This window comes from Rhamphochromis sp. 'chilingali' (assembly GCF_963969265.1).
Source record: "Rhamphochromis sp. 'chilingali' genome assembly, chromosome: 1".
Taxonomy (NCBI): domain Eukaryota; kingdom Metazoa; phylum Chordata; class Actinopteri; order Cichliformes; family Cichlidae; genus Rhamphochromis; species Rhamphochromis sp. 'chilingali'.
In genome coordinates, this window is record NC_137929.1 from 52,951,546 (window position 1) to 52,971,654 (window position 20,109).

At 40.0% G+C, this 20,109-nt stretch overlaps 1 protein-coding gene and 2 long non-coding RNA genes across 4 annotated transcripts in view; 2 read left to right on the forward strand and 1 right to left on the reverse strand.

The window, feature by feature from the left end:
* The first annotated feature begins 409 nt into the window (after positions 1–409).
* LOC308411696 (uncharacterized protein) overlaps positions 410–20,109 on the forward strand; it is a 34,330-nt gene continuing 14,630 nt past the window's right edge. For both annotated transcript variants that reach the window (XR_013974442.1, XM_080905680.1), the window contains exon 1: positions 410–546. The gene's annotated coding sequence lies outside the window, so the exon portion shown is untranslated. The remainder of the gene's footprint in view (positions 547–20,109) is intronic.
* LOC308407376 lies at positions 5,767–7,506 on the reverse strand. Its single transcript, XR_013973665.1, has 2 exons — positions 6,927–7,506; positions 5,767–6,299 (listed from the first exon to the last, which is right to left on the reverse strand). It is a non-coding gene; the product is annotated as an uncharacterized lncRNA (long non-coding RNA).
* On the forward strand, positions 7,507–11,062 carry LOC308407373. Its single transcript, XR_013973664.1, has 8 exons — positions 7,507–7,804; positions 8,281–8,320; positions 8,466–8,512; positions 8,825–8,869; positions 9,715–9,744; positions 10,206–10,274; positions 10,481–10,555; positions 10,935–11,062. It is a non-coding gene; the product is annotated as an uncharacterized lncRNA (long non-coding RNA).

Below are 20,109 nucleotides of genomic sequence, written 5' to 3' on the forward strand. Positions count from 1 at the left end.
GTATGTAGTGTAGTGTTTTATTGTGAAATAAAATAAAAGTCAGCCACACTCATTAAAACACATTAAAATACATTAAAATTAGATTCTCAAAATCAGTCTTCGGATTAGACTTTTGGTTTCTATTTATGATAAAACTGCATTATACACCACAGACACCCGTAGGCCACGGCAGCACATTAACACACACACACCCAAAAAAAGTTATAGCAACTGTATGTTTATTTTCTGTGGGTAGTATTTTGTTGTTGTTCTTCTCAGATGTTTTGGGTCAGCTAAGGGGATCACGACCCCGGGAATGTTCCTGCGCTGGAGGCAGCCACACCTGCTGCTAGTTATCTGCAGCAGATTACACTCACCAAGGGTTAAGAGTGTGGCTGAGCTCCAGTTAGCACCAGATCCTTGAGTCAAAACTAATCAGTACAGCTGTGGATTATCATTGGTGTTGTGAAAGTAACTTCACTGACTTGGGATTCCCTTTGACATTTGTGTTCTGGTGTTTCACCAGGAATCTGGAGCGGAGTGTGTTTTTCACGGAGCTGAGCCACGGTGGGGAACAGGTTTTTTTTTTTTTTTTTTTTTTTTTACAAGCAGCCACTTATCTGTTCACCTTTTATGGACATTTGCACTGTGGGATTCTGCAATGTGTCTAGAAATGAATAACTCAACTGTATGGGGTGACTAAGTTCATCATGTTGCTGTCACAGTAGTGTGTATGAAGCCTGAAATGTATTATTTTGTTAGTACTATTATTAGTGATTTTTTTTTTTTTTTTTTTTGGAGGGCGTTTTATAAGGCACAATTGCACTTTATGCTGTGGTCTAATCTATAGAAAGTTGTATACAGTCTGACATATGCACGAATTGGCCCTCGAACAAGTATCTGCCTGATTTATTTTGATCCTGTAGTTTAGTTTTTGACACAAGTAGCAACTGTGTTAAATGACAAAGCCACCAGCTACTATTCCAAAATTCTGTTCTGAGGATCAGGACATTCAATGATCAACATTTAATAATGAACTGGGTGAGTTGGACAGTATTTGAATTTCTGAAAAATGTGCATTAGTCTTTGAATATAACTGTTGTTTTTGCTTTGTTTGTATTTTTTGTGGGGTTTTTTAATAGATACAATATGACACATGTCAAAGGTGGTATAATGAACAGTGCCTTGACACAACTAACGATGACTTTAAGAAAGCAAGGGATGAAGCGTGGAATTCTCCTGTGCTGTTAAACCAGAGACGGATGTTTGCATCATAATCTCTGAAGATGTACTCTGTTGTCTCCAGCAACGTAATAATTTGAACAGCATAGTATGGTATAACGTTTTAACACTACTGCAAATTTCCGTGACATTTTCATTTACCCTATGTGCACCTTTAATGTTATCGTCACTGCACCTTTGGGACTTTAAAAGTAATGTACTCTCCTGCTATTGAGCTGTTACTTTTTTTGGTTTTCCAAGTTAAGTGGAGTTACCGGTGTTAAAATTAAAATTATTATATTTCATAACAGGAGAAATACAAGGAAAAATTTTTGAAAACATTGTGTCTTGATTCTTTTAAGACAATACTATTTCGGTAAATTTTAATAACCAAAATCAGACTGACTTGAAATTGACATGATATCAGTGTTGTCATGGTCCCCGTGCCTTGCTGGCTGACTCTGTGTTAGGTAGGGATGGGTACCGGTGTTCTGACATAAACGGTAGTAACCAGACCGAAAAGCAGCGAACATTTCGGTGCTTTATTTCGGTGCTTTTTTTCCCGAGCTGTGATACACTTTAGATTCTAGCCAATCATTTTACGTTTCCGAGGATAGTAGGCGGGTCCAGGTATGTACGTTCTTTTAGAGCATAGCTACAGATTAAAAATGCCCAAGGCGAAGCGGTCAAAGTCTATCTGTACTTCACAGCAAAAGATGCAAACTCAGCAGCCTGCAACAAGTGCTTTAAGCTGATACTGTAATACTGTCAAAGGAGGTAACACCTCAAATCCGATGAAACACCTGGCTACGCATAGCGTTTTTTTTTAAAAGCCGAGAAATGCGCCATATTTGATAGCTTGCTGCGAGACCTCACACCGAGCACATCTACTGCGGGTGTGGTGCCTGTTATCGGATTCGGAGTTTGCAACATCCCCCGAGAACCCGAAGAGGAGAGTCTTGGCCCCTAGCCCTGCCAGTGTAGCAGAAATGATGACGGCAGCAGCAGCCGTTCTTCTCTGCGTGAGTAGCTTAATGTTGTTCGTGTGTAACTTACGTTGAGTAGGCTAGCCACGTTATTAAATTAATGCATGTAAGGTGAACTAGCAAACACCATCATAGCTACATGCGGCTGTCTTCTTGTTTGATGGCAGATGCTCCCTTCACCCTGGCCAAAAAGGCTAAAATGACCAAAGAAAAAGTGGAAAACAGTTAAACATGAGAAGTTTTTGGACAAAGTTTGTGTTTTTTCCATTGTTTAAGCACTGCTTCCAGCCAAGAGTGATACCATATATGCCCCATAGCTGCAGAAAAGGCTAACATTGTTATCTTTTTACAAAAAAAAACAGCTGAACATGAGAGGTTTTTGGACCAATTTTGTGGTCTCCATTCTTTAAGCACCGGCACCATTTCAAAAGTACCGGTTTGGCACCGGTATCGGATAAACGATACCCATCCCTAGTGTTAGGCGATATGTTTTGTTTTTGCTGTATTCAATTCAATTCAATTTTATTTCTATAGTGCCAAATCACAATAACAGTAGTAACAACAAGCATATGACCCCCTATTAGCAAGCACTTTTAACAGGAAGAAACCTCCGGCAGAACCAGGCTCAGGGAGAGGTGGCCGATGGTGCGACCGGTTGGGGTGAAAGAAGGAAAACAGGATAAAGACATGCTGGGGAAGAGAGACAGAGGTTAATAACAGATATGATTCAATGCAGAGAGGTCTATTAACACATAGTGAGTGAGAAAGGTGACTGGAAAGGAAAAACTCAATGCATCATGGGAATCCCCCGGCAGCCTACGTCTATTGCAGCATAACTAAGGGAGGATTCAGGGTCACCTGGTCCAGCCCTAATTATATGCTTTAGAAAAAAGGAAAGTTTTAAGCCTAATCTTAAAAGTAGAGATAGTGTCTGTCTCCCGAATCCAAACTGGCCCATATGGAAAAGATGTATATAGGGCTGGGCGATATGGCCTAAAATCCATATCGTGATATAATTTGAAGCACATGCGGTAACGATATATATCGCGATATATTCTTTTCTTCTGAATAACGTATTTTCCACATTATAAGGCACACTTAAAATCCTTTTTCTCAAAAATCGAGAGTGTGCCTTATGTATGAATTCTGGTTGTGCTTACTGACCTCAAACCGATTTTGGCGTGCAGAAATCTGTTAAAAAATGTTTTGATGGATTGTCAGAGTATTACGGCTGCCGTAGTGAGGAGCTTCACAGAGTAATCTGGGTCCAAAACTCCATCTGTTTCAGGTCCCAAAGTCAAACAAACACAGAGTTGAAAACGGTCTAAAAGTTAATGTGAGGGATTCTGGTGGTCAGGGACAAATGCAATCGCATAGCAGGATGCTATACACGGGGCAAACTTCAGTCAGGAGAACAATTGAGATTATTCATCCACAATACATTTGTCTCTAACCATCAGGAACCTTCACGTTAACTTTTATAAGTGGAAAAGTGTTAGTGTTCATCCTCCAGCTTCACTGTTTATGTTATGCTAACATAGCTGTGTTGCTAGCGATCACGTAGCACATCATTATATAGCAGCTAGCCCAACTTCAGTAACCCTACAAACGTCACTGCTGTTTAGTTTCCTGTCTTCATTTATGTTGGAAGTGATAGCAGAGCTGTACGTTTGATTTTTTTCAGAAATCTCTCAGTCAGAACATACTATATCATATATAATGATATCATGATAGCAATATCATGCTTAGGTAACTAGCGAAACTAGCTAGCTAACTTCCGCTAGCTTTCTGCTAACTTCTAACTCCGTTAAATGTAATAAATTTTGTTTTCATGGATGCCTAGAAGTTAAACTTCATAGTTACACCTGGTAAAGCAGCAATGCTGATCGTTTTATTAAAGATGAAAGAATTTAGACAGTTTTTAACTCTCAGTGATGCTGCAGTGTTCGTTTGACCTGAAGAATACGGAGTTTAGGACCCAGATTACTCCCAGATTTAAGAGCATCTTAGTCCGACAAATACGACAATAACGACGGCCCCTTGCATGTTCTGCAAAAAATGTGCTTTGTCGTGTATCTGACGGACAAACACCAAACCAGTTCCACCCCATACGGTAAAAAAATACATTTTTCCTGGCCAAAATATATTTCAAATATATGGTAAATATATTTTGTATTTGTGATGCTCCAAAAAAATATATTTTTGAAATTGAAAATATATTTCTTTCAAACCAAAATACATTTCAAAACATATTTTAGGGTGAAGAAAATACATTTCCAACCTTACAGTAGAATGTATATCAAAGTATCCTTTATTTAAAATATATTTAGTGCAATAATGATGATAATGATAACAATACTAAAAGTAACATGTTTTATGCACATCTGCAAAAAACAGTTGGATTCAAACAAAACAGAGTCAAAGGTCTATCACGAATTAGGTTGTTTATTCATTTGCTTACAGTATTTCACATTACACAATATCTCACTTTAATGTAGCGTTCATTGACTTTGAAATTATCTGTCAGTGATACAGTAAACAAGATACAACAACTGCTATGTACACTTTAGTTTTTGACAATATATACAATTTAGTACTTAAAGGAACACACTCCACTGTTTTGGAAATAGGCTCATTCTCCATCTCCCTCAGAGTTAAAAATGCAGCGTCTTCTTTCTAGATCCGTACGTTAATAGGGCTCTGGAGCGTGATCTTACGGGATGGGGCGTAGCCAGGATTTTTGGTCAAGGCGCCATATTAGCAGGCCAAACAAATGCTTGCTGTGTGGTCGGTTGTAATGTTAGATTGCACTACCGACAAAGGAATAAGCTTGAAAACAGGCTCTCTTTTCATTGTTTCCTCACCTGGAAACATCATGAGGGAGCTTATGTGTTGGATGTTACCAAAAGAAGGCGTCTAGCCTGGATAGCAGCTGCGAGACGAGCTGATATTCAGTTCTCTACCAGCCACAGATATCTGTTGGTGTGCTCCAGTATTTTCATTCAGGTAAGTTCTAAATAAGTTCATATTATTATTTATAGCCTGTTAATTTTATTTTCAATAGCACAAACTTAGAACAAACATGCAGAACTACCTTCTATTTATAGAGTTGCTAATTATTTGGCATTATTGCAACAAACCAGCCTATGAAATGAATGAAACAAATCCTGACTGGGTTCCAACACTACACATGGGGCACTACGAAATCCCTGCTTCAAACTACATGCTACATACCACCATGCCAATCAGATTACTTCTTCCATGTGAGGGTAAAAAGGTGACCTTCCTGGATAAGATGGCAAAGGTTTGCTGCGTTTTGGTGAACATGTGCCCCAGTGTGGTAGTAAAACCAGGGAAAAATGCTCTTGTTAAATACTTTTAAGTCTTGTGCTGTTTATGTAGTGATAAGTTTTCAAAAGAGACAGTAAATTACAGAATGCTAGTAGTGGGTGATATTATACAAATGCTGTCATGATTTTATGTGAACATTTTGTCATTTGTAAACTATACATAACATTTTTTCTACATTGTAACTGATGTGATGTTCGACAAAGTGCTTTTAATTAAAAATAGGCAAACATTTCTTTGTTTCTTTATTCAACTTTTGAACAGTGGTATTTAGTAAGTACATATTCAGTAAATGCAAAGTATTTACATGGCCCCCTAAATTAAAACATTATGGGTTATTCAGAACAGAACTATGCTTGGAAAAATATTGTCCCATCAGTTGATCCAACTCCTCCACAGTAGCAGGTGGAACTTTTCTTTTTTGAGGATGGCTTCTTTTACCTGTCACAACGAATGGTCTGTTTATGTTTTGATCAAGAACCTTTTTTTTGGGCAGCTGAAGAGGAGAAGTCCATCTTATGGCCAACCTCTGGCTGTATCTTGGTCATATTACCCAGAAAACCCCAGTATGCAGGTTCATCTGTAACAGTCCTTGTGCCACAGATCCTCACTGTTGCTTCTACATTAAACAGAAGAGCAGTGACATGGCTGCAAGTCTCCACGACTCTAGCCATACAGCTGCAGTGGGCGGCTTCAACCTTCCCTGTGATGCTCACAATGACCTGTGGCTGCAATGCTGCAATTCAGTCTTTAAGAGTGCAGGACCTAAAACACACACAGACAAAGTTCATTTAAAGACAAGAACTTTAATAAGCCAAGTCCGACACAAATGTGTTTTATTTACTTTCAAATCCATTTATCATAAATGTAACAAATAAAGTGTTTTTATGTATCCATCTATAGAACGCTGCATGTTATATTCTAAATCTGCATGTTTCTTTTTAGAAACCTATCAGCAAAAAATGAACCTAAAGTATGTAATGCAAGGATGTAATCACTTTCAAGAGGGAGAAAACATAAAGTTCGACTTTAAGTGACAACTATGGACACCTAATATGACAAGCAGATTCTGCAGGTCATTAATCAATGTATAAAACTAAAACAGAATGTATTTTTAGTGACACAGGACACAAACAAGGAAGCAAGATGTGTAATTAGGATTATTTATAATAAATATGAATTAATTAGGGCAATTTCTTTAACCATAAAGAATAACTAAATCCTTCAGGACAATGTCACATCAATGCACTGAACTCACTATGTTATCCCTCTAACAGAGCCTCTACATGTTCTCACTGTAATTTCCCCCTCACGAATGAATTTTTGCTAGCACTAATTTGAATGCTGGGGGGAATCAAACGCATTTTACTCGCAGTACTCAAGCTGACTTACCTTTGCTTGAATGACGGCGTACTCACAACGTGGAGGCTTAAAAATAGCCAAATCTTGTACCCAGTCCTTGGTGAATTGGATGTGCGCCTCCAGAGATTTATAATTGCGAAATTGGTGCGCCGTGTATGCTCTGACTCCACAGACAAGGTATGAGAGTAGATCATGCTAAGTCAATAGCGGTTTGGTCTTCAGGGTTTCTACTCCACGGCTATATTTCATACGGGTCCACATTTCAACAATCAAGTACCGTCTCTTTGCATCTGGACAGAATCTGTCTCTATACCGTCATTTTCTTTTGAGCTACGTTTCAGAATGGTTCGTAGCAATCTTGTTTTGATTCGTGACCTGCCAAGATGGTGCTGCGCTCCCACAATGCATTGCGACATTACGTCAACTCCAAAGCCCTTTGCGTGCAGGAGTGTATGCGCATGCGCATTGCCACGGTGGTTTAAAAAATAAAGATATAATGAAAAGTAATTAATAAAAATTAAATATTTAAACATTCCCACAAATGTGCAATGAACGTGCAAAAACTCTCTTTAGTAGTTGTTGCTGTTTCTTTCTTTCTTTCTTTCTTTCTTTCTTTCTTTCTTCTTTTTTTTTTTTTTGAAAAATAACGACGTCTCTGAGGCGCGAAATCTGACAGCGAGAGGAACGGCCGGATACAGGAGACGGGAAGAAACAAGCCGATTATGTTCGCGTTAATTAAGTGGTTGGAAGATGTAAAATTCTCAATTCTGCCAACTGAACATATACGAGATTTTAATGAGGATGAATAATTAGCCGGCATGGAGGAAACGGACCTTTATTTCGTGGAGTGGCGACAAGAAGCCAAGGCGGGTGGCCAGTCTAAGAAGCCTCCATCATCAAGCTAGCAGGTGCCTTTTCCCATATAATATTACTTTATTCTCGTGTATTTGGAACGGAAGCGTAGAGCTGCCACCCAGGCAAAAGAGAAATATAAGTATATCACGTTATAACGTGAAAAGTTTATCGTTCTAACAATATACTATCATGTTTGAACAACATGTTTGAACAACATTGTACGAAAAATGTACATAATTATCACGTCCGTACAATATTGTGCGAACGTGACAATTATGTATATTATAATAACGTGATATTATATTATACAAACATGAAAAGCATAATGTTAGAACAATAAACATTTCACGTCATAACGTGATACAGCTCTATTTTTCTTTTGCCTGGGTGGCAGCTCCACGCTTCCATAATTTGGTAATCAAAATATGTAACTTAATTAATTATATTGTGACGTACTTTTGCCTTTTCTTATTATTCTGCCTTCTCAATAACTATCAAAGCCTATTCACATTTAATTTGGCTTTCACAGAAATCCTACCTCTCCTTCTGGCTACAGAGTACTTACCAAGGTTAGAAACAAAGAACAGTTATGCTTTATTAATGTTCGCTAATTACAATGTTCCACATTTCCTTGCTTTTTAAGTCATTTTTAGGCTTTTTAGAGTTTTTGTTTTTTATTTTTTTAGCAGTAATGTTTCTGCCTATTTATTTCAGCCCATGAAATCGAATGCAGATCTTCCTAATGTGAGATTTACATAAATGTAAGTAATTTTGTTTGTCATTGTCATTAATGTTGTTGCTGTTGTTGTTTTTGTGCAGTTTGCAATCATATAAACCTAGCAAGCATCAGTCAGCACAGTGACTAACCTAAACAGATTCTTGCTTTATTCACATATATTATATGTAATTATATATACCTGCACATTGTACCTAGGGTTGCAGCCACTTGGCCCCACCCCATTGTTGTGACAGCCCTGATTGTACTTATACACTGCATCTGAACAGGGAACAGTCTGCCACATTAATGTATTTTTAAGTGACTTGTTTGTAATACATGAATTTGTTTTTTACAGATGTCAAAGTCTCAACCTCATGCTGCCCTCCCCCATCCTCCTAAAGTAAGTATTTGTTGTTGTAGTTTTTTATGCGGTGTCTGTGTCACATGCTAATCATAATTATTGAAATAACTGTTTTCTAACAGATTTTCCAAAACACTAGTTATGTTTGTTGTCATTCAGACCAATACTACTGCTTAGACATTGTTTAGTGGTCATGCATGTTTGACAAGCTCGTTATGATACCAAAACAGTAGGCCTATCACAATAATCGATATATCGACTTAACACACAATACATGTACATGACCTCAATAATTGTTGATGATGTAATTTATTCGCCATTATATTTACAAAAATAAAATATAATGATAACAAAACAATAACATTAAATAACATTGTTTTCTATTTGTTAGAAAATTTACTATTTATTCAAGTTTTTAAGGTATCTAATATTTTGATTCCTAATTTCAATGATCTAAATACTTTAAGAATTAGATGTTGGTTTGTCAATTGAAAGTGTGTAGATCTTGCATTATTATGGTGTTATATTATGATTATACATTCAAAGACATAAAATGGTCTTAAAATGACAATGACATAACTTGTCGCAATTGTTTATGGGGCAATATACCGACCAACAAAAAGTCGCTACCGTAACAGGCCTTCAAAACAGACGGTTTTATGATTGATAAATTCAAAAAATAAATACATTTAATTTCTCTGAGATTCTCTAATATTCAGTTACAGTTCACAACACAGTTAACCGTACATGCAGTATTATACTGTAAATATAAATCTCTGCATTTAGCATCCCACTAGAAGCGTCACAGTTACTGCCTCTTTTTTTTTTTTTTTTTTTTACAAATACCTGTACTATCACTAACACATTTACTGTTTTACTTTTAGCCTGTGGATACAAATGCAGATTTCCTTAATGTAAGTTGTGCATTTTAATTACATCATGTTATTTTTATTATTATTTATTTATTTATTTTATTTTACATTCAAATATTTCAAGCTTCTTGGTTAAAGAAGCTTGATTGCTAGTAGGTAAAGAATAGTTCACCTATAATTCATATTCCCAATTAATTTCTCACCTCTGATTGAATGCCTTTGTTTGTTTTCCTTTTGACTATAACAAAACATTTTTGCTGGATATATATGGTGAATTTATATGCATAGATACAGTCGTAGTGCTTGACACATGCAAACAGCAGTAGATGTACTAAAAAGGAAATAATTACAATCATGATGTTGATTGCTGATGTCAGTATATATATTTTAGAGGAATGTTTTGTTTTTCACCCAAAATGAACTATATTGCTTCAGAAGAGATTTATTACCCTACCGGACTCTTATATATTGTTCTGTTTTTTGTTTGTTTTTGTTATTTTCAGGTTCAATGGTGCGTGTTCTTCTAATGGCCGCCTTCCCACTGGAGGTTTTGATCCACAGCAATTTAAAAGGTAATCAGCTTTGAAAGTCAGTTCAAATGGTTAGCTAATAGTACTTTAAAAAGCCTACAACTCTGTCACCAGTTTCTTTACCAAAAATTACCCATAAAAGTATCGCTCAATAGCATATATTGTAGTTCAAATGTTTAGTTGTACAAATATCAAATTTTTGGAAATCTAAAACTAGTCAAACACTCAAATGTTCATGCTTTTTATAGGAGGACAGAGCAAAACGGACATCGGCGCAGAGTGAAGAACTGCCCTTGATAAGGACACTATGACAGCCATATATAGTAAGTGAAGACTTTCTGTGTATCTAAAATTGCATACAGCACAAGTAACTTACTTTGCAACCATTAAAATAGGTTGTAAAGTAAGTTACCAATACAAATAGGTGATGATGCATTGTAGTGGTTGGTCTCAGACAAAGAAGGTCAACAGATTTATGAATGCTGGAAGGTAAGGGGTGTTAGCATTACTGTAATGTGAACTGGATAGACTTCCCATCTAGGAAAAAAAAGAGGTAAAATTATGCGTAAAATATATCTGTATTAATATCTGTATCTATATAAACAGAAATATCTGTTTGCTAAATGAAGCCAGCTAACATAAATCACATTTTTATTTTAACTCTGATAAAAGTAATAGAACTGTGACTTTTGTTTGTTACAGTGGCGGTAAGGAAGGGGTTTCCCAGCGTGTCCAGAAGGGCTTTGAGGATTGCCGTGAAAGCTGGGGGAACTGAGACTGCTGGAAAAGGAAAAGAAATTACATTTTAAGTATGCTGACTTATGTTCATAAAATCACACACACATATACACATACACACACATATGTGTGTGTGTGTATATATATATATATATATATATATATATATACACACACACACACACATATATGTATATGTGTGTGTGTTTCTTTTAGAATGTTTGAGTATGTAATGAGAATAAACTTATAAAATGAATATTCCTTGCTTGATTGATATGCTATATGTATGTTTTAAACATCAAATAAAGATTTCTTTCAGATGTTACATGTGAATGTGTTTTCTTAGAAATATATGAAGGGTTAAATTTATATTTTTTTGAATGATTTTAAATAAATTTAAATTGTATTTTGAAATATATTTTATTAATATATTTCAAAATATACAAAAAATGGCCAAAAAATATATGTGCTAAAATACATTTTAAATATATAAATATATTTTAAAATGTATTTTAGCACATATATTTTTTGGCCATTTTTTGTATATTTTGAAATATATTTCAAAATGTATTTTAAAATATATTTTTTTACCGTATGGGACATCACTGAAGTTGCACCATTTTTACAAACCAATTCTGGTTCATTTGTTTCACTCAACAATCGGCATGTGCGTATGAAAACAAAGGAACTGTGCATGCGCGTTTTACTCATTCTATCGCGATATTTCATTTTCCTGTCATTGCCTAACATTATACCGGTATTACCGTGAACGGTATAATATGGCCCAGCCCTAAAGGCCCAGACAGGATATTTCTAATTTTAGAGATGTTGCACAAATGGAAGAAAGCAGTCTTACATATTTGTTTAATATGTCTTGGTCAAAAATGACTCCAAGGTTCCTCACAGCGTTACTGGAGGCCAAGGTAATGCCATCCAGAGTAAGAATCTGGTTAGATACCATATTTCTAAGATTTTCAGGGCCAAGTACAATAACCTCAGTTTTATCTGAATCAAGAAGCAGAAAGTTAGGTCTTTATGTCTTTAAGACATTCCTGCAATTTAACTAATTGGTGTGCGTTATCTGGCTTCATGGATAGATAGAGCTGGGTGTCATCTGCATAGCAGTGAAAATTTATGCTATGTCTTCTAATGATGCTGCCTAGGGGAAGCATGTATAATGTAAACAGAATTGGTCCTAGCACTGAACCCTGTGGAACTCCATAATTGACCTTAGTGTGTGAAGAGGACTCTCCATTTACATGTACAAATTGGAGTCTATTAGATAGATATGATACAAACCACTGCATAGAGTTGGGTGTCATCTGCATACAGTGTTGGGGAGTAACGGAATACATGTACCGGCGTTACGTATTTAAAATACAAAATATGAGTAACTGTATTCTGTTACAGTTTAAAAAGGTGGACTGAAATAAAGGGAATACACGGCGGCCTTTTTCTGTTTCATATGTTAAGCCTATGCTCTTTGTTTTTTGGTAATTCCCCACTGGTGGAAACCCAAATAAAACACACATTAAAAGGCTCTAATTCCTGTGTCTCAATCTTGTGCCCTATGTCACCTCTACTTACATACTAAGTAAGCTATTAACCCTTTAGAGCCGATCGGAGCGGACATGCTCTGTTTTGCGTAACTATTTTTAAATCCCGGTAGCACTGCAACCACGTAAGCTAGTGTAACCCATATTTGAGTATGGCTTAACTAGAATACACCAGAATAAAAGAATCATTAATCTAAGCAGCACACTTCATTTGTAATGAATAAACCATAGGTGCAGCAGTTAAGGAGTTAACTGTTCTGGTTTAGACACGTGCTACTCTAGGCCAATGAGCTGCTGAAACGTGGTACAGGCTCCGCCTGCCGCCCCTGCCTAGGAGGACACAGATTTTTCTTTTCTCTCTTCCGCTCGCGAACCTTCCATGAGCAAGCTAGTGAGGAAACGAGACAGCGATTTACTGAGACGAGGTATGAAAAAGAGTAATATGGACGGAGAGCTAGCACTCGCCGTTTACGAAAGATTGTTTTACTGTATGTATATTGCTAAGACGAGTAATTAGCTGGTTCTTTTTACATTGCTTAGTCGAGAAAGGTCGGGAGTTAGAGACGACGCCATTTCATCGGTCGTGCGCCATCTCGCGCTGCTCCGTCTTTCTAATTCTGAGATCGGTGAGCAAAGTGTTTTACTTGTTCATTATTTATGTGTTTCATGAATGCCTTGCAAGTAAAATGTTCCAGTGTTTAATGATAATTGTTTAGGAATGTTCTGTAGGAAACTTTGTTCAATTTACTGAAACCCAGCAGTTGAAGTGAATGTGTGAATTGTGATTTTTATGAGGAACTCAATATGTCCCATGACACTGTCGTTGACAGGTCAGGTTTTTTTTTTTTTTCCTTTTGTTTGGTTTTGTTTTTTTTTGTTTCTTTGGTTTGTATCTTCCTGGTGCATTCCAACGGATCCTGAAATTGATGGCGAGCCAACCCCGTTGAAGGACCAAATGACTTTGTTCTGTCCTGCACATCAGAGTGTGGTAGGCCAGATGCAACAAAACAGAGACACACCACGCCATTTTGTACTCGTAGTCCCCCTTTTCCACACACATCCCCCTGGACTCACGGGCGGGTTGTTTTAAGGACACGTTTTACGGACTCTGTACATTCCATGAATGTGGACAAAAGTGAGTGTGAGCGGTCGGAAATAACCCTCCAGCTGATTAACTGTTGCTATTTGTAAACGAAGTCTGTGAAAATGCAAATAAGTGTTAACATTTATATGCTGATGATTGACATTGTGGTTCATTGTTAGATGTGAACTGTACCTCTAGAAAGGGTGCACCCAGGTAAGATTTCTTTTTTTTTTTTTGTTTTCATCGAGTGATCACTGTGATTTTGCCAAAAGGTATTATTAAGAGAGTACCGGTACCGAAAGGGAATAATTTCATTTGTAAGTGTTTTATGTGTTTGTCATAATGTCCTGTTATTTCTAATTGAAAAAAGAAAAATACAATTCCGGCTATTTTTCAAAACTCGTGATTGTCTGAGTCTCATTCATTTCGCCTCTCCTGTACGTAGCCGAACCTACTGGTCCAAATCTTTGAGCTCTTTGGTGTCAAATTTGGGTGATATACTCTTGTTTTGATCTGGGAGTATTTGAGACACGCACATAAGTGTTACAAGTTGGCGAGCCAGCAGCCAGGAGTTATTGTGAAACTGCATGAGACTCATCTTATTAAGTATTACAACGATAAGAAACAATCAAAACCTAGTTTGACAAAATGGACGTAGTACTTAAAGAGGCAATTAAAATCCCAAACGCAGTAATCATAAAAGGGCTTACTAACAGCGACCTCGATGAAGAAGTAGCTATTTACCTGGGGAAACACGGTTCAGTTAACCGCCACATCCGTATAGATGATCCGCATTCTGAGTTTCACAGGCAGATGATAGCTGAGTTCAATCATGCCAGTGCAATGGATACTTTGAATCCTCTTTTGCCGCAGACTATTCAAAGCTCTGCTCAGCCTGAAGTCACGTTTGAAATTAGGAGTTTAACTGAGGCGTATGCAGCGAATGCGAGGAATGTCACAAGAGCATACATGAGACAACTGTCTGAAATGGCCAATCTTAGTGGCCATTCACTAGAAAACATGCTCAAAGAGGGACTGGCTAACTTAAACGTGCCCCCCCTATCTCCTCAGCCTACAGTTTCTCCCCCTGTTGACAGAGGCGAGACAAGTTTGCATGCACAGGGTGACCATTCCCCCAGTCAACCTGCTGCTGATTTTTCACAGTCTACGGATTCGATTCCAACCTTAAATCAAAACCTGATCGATCCTGACTCACCGACCCAGTTCCATCCCACACTTGAGCTTAACCCGCCCAATGTCCGGCGGGTGGTAGTTGAACATGTGGTGCGCAGTAGTGAAGTTTCTTCACACTCGCCCATGCCGAGTAGGATTAGAGCTTTCTCTGGGCGTATTCCTCGCCCTAACAGTGAAGCTGATTACGACGCCTGGCGCACAAGTGTTGAAGTCCTCATGAGTGATCCAGCCGTTTCTGACTTGAACTGCACACAGAGGATCCTTGACAGTCTTCTGTCGCCTGCCACAGACGTCACTAAGCATTTAGGTCCAAATGCTAGACCCTCTGAGTACCTGAGAGTACTCGATTCTGCGTTTGGAGCCGTCGAAGATGGCGATGAGCTCTATGCGCGATTCATGAACACACTTCAGAATGAAGGAGAAAGACCATCAGCCTATTTGCAAAGGTTACATGTCTGTTTGACCAAAGCAATGCGACGAGGAGGTGTCAATGTGTCGGATTTTGACAAGCAATTGTTAAAGCAATTCCTTCGTGGCTGTTGGGAGGACAGTCTCATCAGCGACCTCCAGCTAGGACAAAGAAAAGAGAGCCCACCTTCGTTCTCTGAGCTACTCTTGCTCCTACGCACGGAAGAGGACAAGCAAGCCTCAAAAGTCCATCGTATGAGACAACATCTTGGTCAGAGCAAACCTGGCCCTAGCAATCCAAAGCACCGGGCCATGTCAAATGTACAAACAGCAAGTAGCTGTGAGTCCAACCTCAATGTGTTAAAGAAACAAATTGCTGATTTGAGTGCACAACTTAACAGTTGGAAAATAGAAAGCCAAAAGCAGAATCAGCCCAAGCACTCAAAGTCAGAGTGCCACACAGTTAATGCCAAAGTCGAAGTCTACCCCACGAAAAGAAAGGCTTCGACCGCACAGAACTTTGCAAAAGCCAATGCAAAGCCGCGTCCTTGGTATTGCTTTCACTGTGGTGAGGACGGTCATATTGCCTCATCATGTGAAAGCGAACCAAATCCATCCTTAGTGGCCATGAAGCGAAAACAGCTGAGAGAAAGGCAATCTAGTTGGGAAGCATCAACTAGGGCCAGTGATGAGCTGCCTTTAAACTAATCCCAGCCTCCAGTGTGGGACAAGTGGGGGCTGCCGGAGACAATTCTCGTCCCAAGCCTCAACGTGCCTTTTCAAGGGAAGTTCAGTCAAAAGCGCCGTCTATACACCTTCCAAAGGGTTTGGTCGGAACCAAAACTTCTGCTGCTGTCATTATCGCTGGCAGAGAAACGAACTGTCTTCTTGATACAGGGTCACAAGTGACAACCGTGCCTCAGAGTTTTTATGAGAAGCATCTCTCAGACTTGCCTATAAACCCGTTGGGCGATCTCCTGGATGTAGAGTGTGCAAACGGCCAATCCGTCCCTTACCTAGGTTATGTAGAACTCTCAATCACCTTTCCCAAGAACTTTGTGGGTTCGGATATTAGTGTTAATACCCTAGCATTAGTTATCCCCCCTCTGCGAGCCGAGGCGCGAGAACAGATCTTGATAGGTACAAATACCTTAGATGCCCTTTATGCTGACTTCCATGAGTCCAGTGCGAACTTTCAGCCCGTCCCCCATGGTTTCAGAGCGCTCCTCAAAATCCTTGGAGTACGTCGAAAAGCCGCTAGCAATTGCAGCCTTGGGTGTGCAAAGTTAACGGGTAAAGAGCAAGCTGTGGTGGCGGCAGGGCAGACGGCAGTTTTAGAAGCTTCGGTGTACATTCCCAACTCCATTAATGAGAAATGTGCAGTTGTCGAATCGTCATCAGATTTTCCCTTGCCCAGTGGTTTGCTTGTGTTAACTGGTCTTGTCAACCTGCCAGCCAAGCGGCCTTGTAAGCTGCCGGTTGTAGTGAAAAATGAAACCGATCACGACATTGTTGTCCCGTCAGGCCGTGTGCTAGCTGACATTAATGCTGTGACCAGAGTCATATGTAAAGAACAGACAGAGAAGATGTCAAACTCTTCAGACCACTCAGGAAATTCTTCTCAACCTGAAGAAATCAGTTTCGACTTTGGAAATGACCTACCTGATGAATGGAGAAATCGTGTCACAAAGTTGCTAAATTCAATGCCTGAAGTGTTTTCACAGCATGCATTGGATTTTGGACACACAGAGAAGGTGCAACATCACATCAAGCTTAGTGATGAAACCCCATTCAAGTCCAGACCCCGACCAATACATCCACACGATGTGGAGGCCGTGAGGAAGCACCTGCGGGAACTGCTCGACGTGGGAGTGATACGGGAATCTGAATCACCATTCGCTTCCCCAATCGTAGTAGTCAAAAAGAAAGATGGTTCAGTTCGCTTGTGCATTGACTATCGGAGGTTAAACCTCCAAACCATCAAAGATGCATATGCACTCCCGAATCTGGAAGAGGCTTTTTCCGCTCTAGCAGGGTCGAAATGGTTCTCGGTCCTAGATCTCAAGTCGGGATATTATCAGATTGAGATGTCAGAGTCAGACAAGCAGAAAACAGCCTTCGTATGTCCCTTAGGATTTTGGGAATTCAATAGGATGCCCCAAGGGATCACCAACGCACCCTCCACTTTTCAAAGGCTCATGGAGCGGTGTATGGGTCCGATGAATCTTAAGGAGGTCCTTGTCTTTATTGATGACCTCATCATCTTTTCATCATCTCTTGAAGAACACGAGCAACGCCTGAAGAAGGTCCTGTTGCGGCTGAAAGAGTTTGGGTTAAAATTAGCACCCGAGAAGTGTAAATTTTTCCAAACCTCTGTTAAGTATCTCGGCCACGTGGTGTCAGAGCGTGGAGTCGAGACTGATGCAGAGAAGATCAAAGCCCTCACGAGTTGGCCCGTCCCCACCAACCTTAAAGAGTTAAGGTCATTTTTGGGCTTTGCTGGGTACTACCGGCGATTCATCCAGGGTTTTTCTAATATTGTAAGGCCGTTGAATGAGTTAACCGCTGGTTACCCACCATTGAGAAAAGGAAAGAAAAGACCCACGAAGCAACAAAGCTCCATGTACCATAGCCCGAAAGAGCTATTTGGTGACAGGTGGACTCAAAAGTGTCAAGAGGCTTTTGAACAAGTCATTGGTAGGCTAACCTCAGCCCCAGTGTTGGGCTTTGCCGACCCCAGACTCCCATATATCCTCCATACGGATGCTAGTACCATTGGCCTTGGTGCCGCTCTGTACCAACTCCAGGATGGACAGTTGAGGGCCATAGCCTTTGCTAGCAGAGGACTTTCAAGAAGTGAGATGAGATATCCAGCCCACAAGCTGGAGTTCTTGGCCCTTAAGTGGGCTGTCACCGAAAAGTTCTCAGACTACCTATATGGTACAGAATTCACAGTAGTGACAGACAGTAATCCGTTAACGTACATCCTAACATCAGCGAAGCTGGATGCAACGAGTTACCGTTGGCTCTCAGCCTTGTCTACTTTTTCATTCCAACTCCAGTACAGGGCTGGCAAACAAAACGTAGACGCGGATGCACTGTCTCGTCGTCCCCATGGTAGCCCAGGTGATGATCCTGTCTCACAGAAGGAAAGTGAAAGGATCCGGCAATTCGCCCTCACTCACCTCAGTGGCGATGACAAAGAAATGGTTTCTAGGGAGGTTGTACAGGCCATCTGCGAAAGGCATTCAGTTAATTCTGCAGGCCTGGATTCAGGGTCATTCACTTGCCCAGGTTTGGCTTTAGTTGAGTCCTTAGCCTTACATGCTACAGCTGTCCCTGATAGCTTTGCAGGGGAGCTGTTGAATGGTTCTCCTCTTCCCCCGCCTATGGCAGAGGATGAGCTCAGACAGAAACAGAGGCTAGACCCAGCTCTCGATGCTATAGTCACTCTGTTAGAAACTGGTCAGACCCCACCTCCCAGTCTTAGAGCAGAACTACCTGAGCTTCCCTTGTTGCTGCGTGAGCTCTGTCGTCTTGAACTGCAGAATGGAGTTCTTTACCGAAAGAGGCAAACCGGTCCAGACATCTCCTTTCAACTCGTGTTACCCGAGGAGTTGAGGTCAGTAGTCTTCCAACACCTCCACAGTAACATGGGCCACCTAGGAACTGACCGCACTATTGACCTGGTCAGAACTCGGTTTTACTGGCCAAAAATGCAGACGTCAGTTGAAAAAATGATCAACACGTGTGAACGGTGTGTTCGCCGGAAGTGTAGGCCAGAGAGGGCAGCTCCCCTCATGAACATCAAGACAAGCAGGCCCCTTGAACTGGTCTGTATAGATTATCTATCTATTGAGCCAGATCAGTCTAACACTAAGGATGTATTAGTTATGACTGATCACTTCACTAAGTTCGCAGTAGCTGTCCCTACACCCAACCAACGAGCGCGCACTGTTGCAAAGGCCCTCTGGGAGAACTTCATTGTTCATTATGGTGTCCCAGAGAGACTTTTAAGTGATCAAGGCCCCGATTTCGAATCGAAGACAATAAAACAACTCTGCGAAATTATTGGCATGAAAAAGATACACACAACGCCATACCACCCCAGAGCCAATCCAGTTGAGAGGTTCAACAGAACACTTCTCCAAATGCTTGGTACCTTGAATGACAATGAGAAGTTGCATTGGAAAGAGTATGTAAAACCTCTAGTACATGCATATAATTGTACCAAGAATGATGTGACGGGCTATTCGCCTTATGTGCTGATGTTTGGGAGACAACCAAGGCTTCCCATTGATCTAGTATTTGGGTTGCCTGTGAATGCTCAGAAGAAGTCACACTCCCAGTACGTCAGTGATCTAAAACATAGGTTGGAGGAGAGTTTTAAGATCGCAACCTCAAACGCACAAAAGAATGCTGAGCGCAATAAAACTCGCTTTGACAAGCAAGTGGTTGACTCAACTCTCAACGTGGGTGACAGGGTTCTCGTGCGTAATGTTAAACTGAGGGGAAAGCATAAGTTGGCAGACAGATGGGAAGATGATGTGTACGTAGTTCTGAGAAGAGCAGGCGAACTACCAGTCTATACGGTCAAACCGGAAGCGAAAGAAAGACCAGTCCGAACATTGCACAGAGACCTGCTCCTTCCTTGTAGCTTCATACCGGTCACAGAGTCAACTGAAAACAGTCCCAAAAAGCCCCAGGCTCGGCGGAACACAAGGCAAACTGTTGTTCAGGAAGACGACGACGACCTCGACTCCGAGTATTTACCAGTACCTACCTGGATACCAATCTCCATTACCAGCTCTGTCAAGCCAACTCTCGTTGTGCCCCGCACTGAAAGTGTGCAAAGACAATTTCCAGCTTATGATGAAGCCGAACGTGACAACCCCGC